The 7,542-nt window shown below is 39.2% G+C and overlaps 1 protein-coding gene across 2 annotated transcripts in view; it reads right to left on the bottom strand.

The window, feature by feature from the left end:
* pknox2 (pbx/knotted 1 homeobox 2) overlaps positions 1 to 7,542 on the bottom strand; it is a 278,934-nt gene that overhangs the window by 54,400 nt on the left and 216,992 nt on the right. The gene's annotated exons all lie outside the window — the stretch shown is intronic.

Raw genomic sequence — 7,542 nt, 5'->3', positions numbered from 1 at the left:
GGATGGATGGGTGGATGGATGGGTGGATGGGTGGATGGATGGATGGATGGATGGATGGATGGATGGATGGATGGATGGATGGATGGATGGATGGATGGATGGATGGATGGATGGATGGATGGATGGATGGATGGATCTGTCCTATGCCTCCTTGAAGAGCTGAGGGGGAGCAGGATCCCAAGGAGATCCCGATGGTTTAATATGCTCAACTATATCCTTTAAAAAGGACAGATTCACTAGTTTAAATTTATTAAACACAGTTGGACAGGGAATCAAACAAGAAGATTCACAACCAGGTGCAGAAACAAAGGCTCTTGCAGCAACAACCTTATCTATGAAGAAATGCGTCAATTATGTGTGGATTATTTTGATGGGACACAATAAAGTTGGACAGATGTTCCCTTTTAGCGTTTTTAACAGTGTTCTGATCATGGTGCCAGGGGTGTAAGGATCATAAAACGTCACATGATTTCTTGTTGATTAGGAAATTGTCTTGTGGATGAAAAATTATACTATGTTATTTTTGCTATAGCGCGATAAAGGCAAAACCTACTTTCGAGTACTACTTCCACATTAAAAGCTGGATCAACGTGAAACTTGGTACATAACATCTGTAGGCCAATCTGCTGAAGCGATGATCAAAAAGTTTTAAAAACTTTGAATTTTGCGCGAGTGACGCAATGCCAAACACTTCAGTGCTAGCTAGCACAACGGTTAACTATGAATTTCTTCGCCATACTTTAAGATTATGGAAAATGCATTTAGATCCCAATAGTGGATGAGATGTTGCCACGTTGTATTAAATTTTATGCGGTTTTACTGATAGGGGGCGCTATTATTTCTAAAAATTTATATCTAAATAACCGCTTGATAGATTTACACCAAACTTGGTACAAATGATCAAGACCACACCTTCAGACGATAGCTTGAATATTATAATGAAGTGGGCGTGGCTTATATGCTATCTCACTTTTGAGCTTTGAACTCGGCCAAATCGAACTTTAACTTCGCAGAAATTACTGATCTATTACAGATTTGCGCTCTCTACATATGAGGCAAAAGTTGCTAAATTTGACCTCTAGGTGGTGCTGTTACAGCAAAAAATGCCTTTTTGCAAATTCTTTCACAACTAAATGTCGTGCTCACAGTATCTCTACTCTGATGTGTTCTGTTAACCATGCCTTTTTACGCAGGTTTTGAAAAACAAAAATTAATTATGCTAATTAGTAGAAAACTTGCAAAATATGTGTAACCTACTTTTATTAACTTCTTCCGAGGCTCGAAGCCAAATGAAGTGAAATTTCATGTGGGATGACTGGACAACTGGCTAACCAAACAAAGTGAACGGATTTTCAAAAAAATGTTCAGTTTATGAATTATGCGTAAACAATTTTTTTTTTCCCCAAAAAAAGTTTGAGCATAACTTAAGAACAGTTTAGAATTTATCAATAGCTTTCATAACAGGGGTGCCTAAGGGTGAATAAAGGATTTCTCAAGATTTTCAGCCTAATCCAACCCTAGAGGGCGTTACAAATAGGTAAAGTTTATACCGCCGAAATGGCTGAATGGATTAATGTGAAACTTGGTGGTTATCTTCAGGGTACAACTCTGAAACTATGTTATCAATATGGTAATGATTGGTCTACGTGGGCGTGGCTTATGTGCAAAAATGTATGTGTAGCCGTTAGCATTTTGAAAAATTCACAAAAAATCACTTGTCCAATTCAGAGTCCTAAGACTTACAGGATATGTTCCTTGTACAATCTGTAAAAGTGCGGATCAAAATTCATGGCTCTATATCCAAGCGTGTCGTTACTATATACAACGTTTGTAAGTAAAGCTAGCAGTAGCAACTCAAACTCTGTTTGGGCGAACAACTTGAAATTTATTACCCTGTTTAGACCTAGCCTAACTACAAACCCCAAGAAATATCGCTTAAATTTGAGTGCCCTCTTGTGGTCAATCAACAAAAACATATAAATGCTAACCAACATAGCTGGTTTCTGTTTTATTTTGAACAAAGTTTTAGACTATGGGGGACTGAAAAATTTGGGCAAACAAAGGACATGATATCAGTTGTCTGTGAATATTTTGAGATTTTTTTCAGCCATTATTGATTTTTAACAAATTTCTGAATATACTTCAGTATAACTAGCACAGCTACGACAAAGGTTAACAATTTCTTGTACAAAAGCCATTGAGTGTGGAAATTTCCTAAAGTGCAAACAATATTCCACATATACTCACGGTAACGTGGGAATATTTGGGAAATTTTATTATAAAGTTTCAATTTTTTATGATTTTTTGCGTATTGGCTTCAATTTCTCATAAAGAATGTGTTCGATCCAGTAACATTAAAATAAAAGAATATTATTCCACATGTAGGCATGGTCATTAGAGATTATTTTGGTAATTTTTGAAAGAGTTATGGATTTTTTATGAATATATTTTTGGCTCATTGTTGTATAACATTACAGTTCACATTTGTTTTCTGAATCAGCATTGGAACTAGGGACATAAAGACAAATGCATATTATTACAGATGTAGACTTGATCATCTGAGAATATTTTGGTGATTTTTGTATTTACTCTTGATTTTTTATGAATTTAATTACTTGACCAAGTGTACCATAATATCGCATTGAACAATTTTCTATTGAAAATGCATTTCATGGAGATAAATGCATATTATTACAGATGTAGACTTGATCATCTGAGAATATTTTTGTATTTTTCGAATGAATATTGAATTTTTTATGAATTTATTTCTTTGGCTCTGTGTGGTATCAAATGGCAGTTAGCTTTCCCTTCCCGAGCTTTCTTCACAAATTATACCGTTGCGTCTTACGAAGCGCCTTTGAGTATGCACCGACCTGGTGAGTTTCGACTTGGCCTGCGTGCTGATAGAGGCGGCGAAGCAACGCCGGCGGGACGTCAGGATCCGAGCGCGCGAATAGGGGCGGAGCGTGGGGGCTTGGAACCCGTTGATAACTGCTTGCAGTTCTAGTTTTTTTTTTTTGTTTTTTTTTTGGGTGCTCCCTTTTCAGGGGTTGCCACAGCGAGTCATCCTCCTCCACCTAACTCTGTCTTCTGCATCCTCTGTCCTCACTCCATCTACCTCAATGTCCCCTTTAACTGCATCCATATATCTCCTCTTGGTCTTCTTCTTTGTGTTTTTCCTGGCAGCTGTCTTTCTAACATTCTTCTCCCAATATACCCACTGTCCCTCTTCTGCATATGTCCAAACCATCTCAGTCTGGGCTCTAGAACTTTATCTCCCAGTCATTTAACCTGTATTATACCTCTGATTAACTCATTCCTAATCATTCCCAGAGTCATTCTGTGGGTCATGATGTGGGAGTAAAGGGCACCTGGATTGCTTTTAAGGGCTGTCCGGTCACTGTATAACCAAAGCAGTAGCTTTGTTCTTGTATTTGTTGCACAAAATCAAGATCATTCTCAGTGCAGGTTGAACTGGGATGATGTTGAGCTGCTATAAATACAAGGCCATGGGTCTCAACTGGAAATGGGCAAAATGCTCCCTCCAGGTTGGAAATTAGTTTTTGCCTCAGGTGGAGGAGTTCATGGATGTGGGAGCCTTGTTCACAAGAGATGGTACAATGGAGAAGGAGATGGATCAACAGCTTAAGGCCTATTCTGCAGTGATGAGGGTGTGGTGTCAGTTGGTCATGGTAAAGAAAGAATTAAGTTAAAAAGGCAAGACTTTTGATTTACTACTCCATATATGTTCCAACCCTCACCTATGATCAAGAGGTATAGATCATTAAATTCAATTCAATTCATTTATATTGCGCCAAGTCCCAACAAAAGTTGTCTCAGGGCACTGTACAAAAACATGGACATACTGTCAGGAGGGGCAGATAGGGTGGCAAACCCAAAGCACGGAATAATCAAGGTTGGAATGAAAAAATAAAAATGTATGTTTTAAAAAAAACAAAAGGAAAAGGCTGGCAGGGCAGCAAAACAGCACAATAGTGAAAAATCCAAAACGTGGCAAAATGACAAGACTGTCAGAAGGGGTGGAGACGGAGGTGAACCCAGAGCGCAGACTCATGTTTTTAAAATAAAACTAATTTATTAAAGTAAAATATAACCAAAACAAAAGGCTGAAGTGGCAGCAGAAACTAACAATAACAAAATCCAGAACCAAGGCAAGGCAATGAACAAAGAGACAACAAGCATGACAAAACGGAACAAAATGACCCAGTAGAGATTGAAGAACAAAGACCGGTATTTAAAGACTGAGGATCAGGAAGAAAATGGACACAGGTGAGTGATTGCAAACAGGTGAGAATAATGGCAGTGATTGAGTTGTCATGGTAATGTGGGTGTGGCATGAAAGACTGGAATGTATGTAACGGCAAGGTATGGAAGAATGAGGCGTGGCAAGTTACTGGGGGAGGTGAAAGTGACAAGACATGAACACAATTTAAGATAAACAAAGCAGAACAAGAACTAGAAAACCAAACAAAAACATCAAAACCATGATAAAGACAGGGCAGGACATGGGAGGAATCTGAAAAGCGTAAACATAAAGGCAACTAAATAACAAAATAAAAGAAACAATAAACCCAGACAAAATCCAAATCCTGACATACATTATAAAAAGCCAATTAGTAAAAGTTTTCTATTTAAGGAAGCCAACAGAGTGTGTTGAATCTTCACTTCATTGTCACTTCATAGTCTCCCATCCTGAGGAGCACAAAGGCAACAATGGAAAGGAAAATCTCCCTTTTAACAGTAAGAAACCTCCAGCAGAACCAGGCTCAGGACAAGTGTCCATCTGCATTGACCAGGTGGGGTTTTAAAGGACAGGGAAGAGACACAGACAAACAGCTGGTCCATGTGGAGTTTCTATCAGAAGAAAGATAAAAAATCATGTTAATGGTAGAAATAATTACCGTGGAGCAAGTAAAGACAGCAGCAGAGTGAGGAAATGTGGTCAATTAGTCCTCCAGCAGTCTAAGTCCAAAGCAGCATAACTAAGAGACAGCTCAGGAAACCCAACCCAACCATAACTATACTGACCACAGTTCATCACAGACTCGTGATGGCTGACATGGCTGACATGGCTGACGTGGCTGACGTGGCTGACGTGTCTGTAGCTCGCTGTTCCGGATCTCCGGCGTTTTCTAGAGCTTGCTTAAAACCATGCATATATAAAACGGTTGAGGAAAAAATCATCATAGAGGACGAATTTTTACACTTTCTTTCTATCAAACTAAAAACTCTAATCCAGGATGAGATTGTTTTGTTGGCCGTCAACACCTTTGACTCAGACTGGATAGAAACATCAAAGAAGACGCTATATGAGCTTTGCACTTCACAGCGTAACGTCTCGTATAAAGGAGCACAAAGGATATCAACAATGTGAAGGCCTGCCTCAAACTGTTAAATAAATGTGGGCAGTATTCCCAGATTTGTGTCCCATTACTTGGACGAGTTGCCTCCAGTGGCTTTTACCAACATGGATGTCTGTGGCTTGCTACGTAAAATTGGAACAGCTCCATGTTGCAGTATCTGCCATGAAGCAAACACTTAAAGTGCAGTCTGAAGTTAGCAAAGGTCTTCATGATGTTACGGTGGACCTGCAAAGCCGGGTGTCTGTTCTGGAACAATGCGCCGAACAAGTATGCGGAAGCTGGTCTGTATTGGTGAAGGAGAAAGGTGCGGCGTACAGGGATCTGAACGCTGCCCTGGATACGGAGGGGGATTCTCTTTCAACTGTAAAGTGAGATGCGCCAACGTTGTGCACCGGAGAAACTACGCTATCTCCGGGATCTCCTAAGTGGAGCCAGGTCGTGAAACGGCACCATCAACAACCCAAAGGGCTCGCTGTTGCGAAGACGATGTCTTGCTCTGGCCCTTTTCTGGGACGCAGGAAAGCTGGGCAAACTATTGTTGGTACTGGAGCCACCGGGAACATCAAAATGGTAAAAAACAAAATTGGTGAATGTTTTTGCCTCTAAATTCTCACCTGACTTGGATGCGGAAACACTATGCATTTATCTTAAAGCCAAACTTGGTCATAATGTCACATGCCAGAGAATCACTACTGTCAATACCAGGTATGCCTCATTCAAGGTTTCTGCTGAATGTAGTGACATGACTGTCATGTACAACCCAGAGCTTTGGCCTGAGGGAACTAATGTGAGAAGGTTTTATGAACCGCGCAAAACTATCATCAGCGCAATCGCTACCCTTTCTTCCATGGATATATGCGCGCCTATTGCTGACGGGAGTTCAAAGTCATAAATATTATGGACATTAAAGTCATCTCTTACAACTGTCGTGGCCTGTGCTTAGGGCAGAGCGTAGATGATAAAGCTCATCGTATGGTTCTCGACCAGCTGTTGCTGCAATGTGGCATCTTGTGCTTGCAAGAAACGTTTTTGCCAAACAGGATTTAAAAGGACTAAACACTACTAATGCCAATTTCCTGGGTGCTGGAGAATCTTCTACTGACCTCAGTTTGGGAATTAAAAAAAGAAGGATACCAGGAGGAGTGGCTATATTATGGAAAAAAAGCCTGGACTCTGATAAATTTCATTAGATTAGGTGTGGACTGGTGTATTGCAGTACACGTGAAACAGCATAACAAAGAATTTATTTTTAAGGTTGAGGTTATTTTTAATGTCTATGCTCCATATGAGTGTCATCATAACGAAGAAGAATAGCTTAGTAAACTTGCTTATATTAGCTCTTTTGTGCAAAATGAGAAGTCAAAAAGTATTTATGTTCTGGGTGACATGAATGCAAACATCTCAGATAAAAAAATGCTGTTTGCTAAACACCTGAATCATTTTTGTTCAGATTCTAATTTAATATTGTCAAGTAAAGAACTTTTGCCAGCTGCCAGTTACACCTATATAAGTGAAGCCTGGCATACTAGGTCTTGGTTGGACCATTGTATCACTACAGCAGATGCTCATGCTGCTTTGCTATACATTAATATCTTATATAATGTGTCCACTGTTGATCTTATCCCCCTCGAGTTGTCAATTAGATTTGATCATATACCTGCAATTGTAAATGTAGACAGTAATCAAAACCAGTCACGTTTAGATTGGTATTCTTTATCTGCTGAACCAATAGCCCTTTACTATGCACAAACTGATCAATTGTTATGTGCCATCAAATTACCAAGAGAGGCAGTTGCTTGTACAGACTGTAACTGCTTTAATATTGGAAGTAATTGAAAGTAATATAAATATTAAAAATAGACCCGGTTGGAATACATACAAGTCTAAATACCACCATGAAGCCTGAGAAGCAACTACCTCTTGGGCTCTAGCAGGTAAACCCAGGCAGGGTCCTATATTTGAACATAAAAAGTTGTCTAATGCAAAATACAAATATGAGGGCTGATTCTTTGGCAAAAAAGCTTACAGGTGCTGGTCATAAAATTAGAATATCATGAAAAAGTAGATTGATTTCAGTAATTCCATTTAAAAAGTGAAACTTGTATATTATATTCATACATTACATACAAACTCATATATTTCAAATGTTTATTTCGTT

The sequence above is a fragment of the Kryptolebias marmoratus genome, linkage group LG13 (genome assembly GCF_001649575.2).
Source record: "Kryptolebias marmoratus isolate JLee-2015 linkage group LG13, ASM164957v2, whole genome shotgun sequence".
In the NCBI taxonomy this organism is placed as follows: Eukaryota; Metazoa; Chordata; class Actinopteri; order Cyprinodontiformes; family Rivulidae; genus Kryptolebias; species Kryptolebias marmoratus.
Note: the sequence above shows the minus strand (reverse complement) of the source record. Positions and strands in the feature narration are given on the sequence as shown.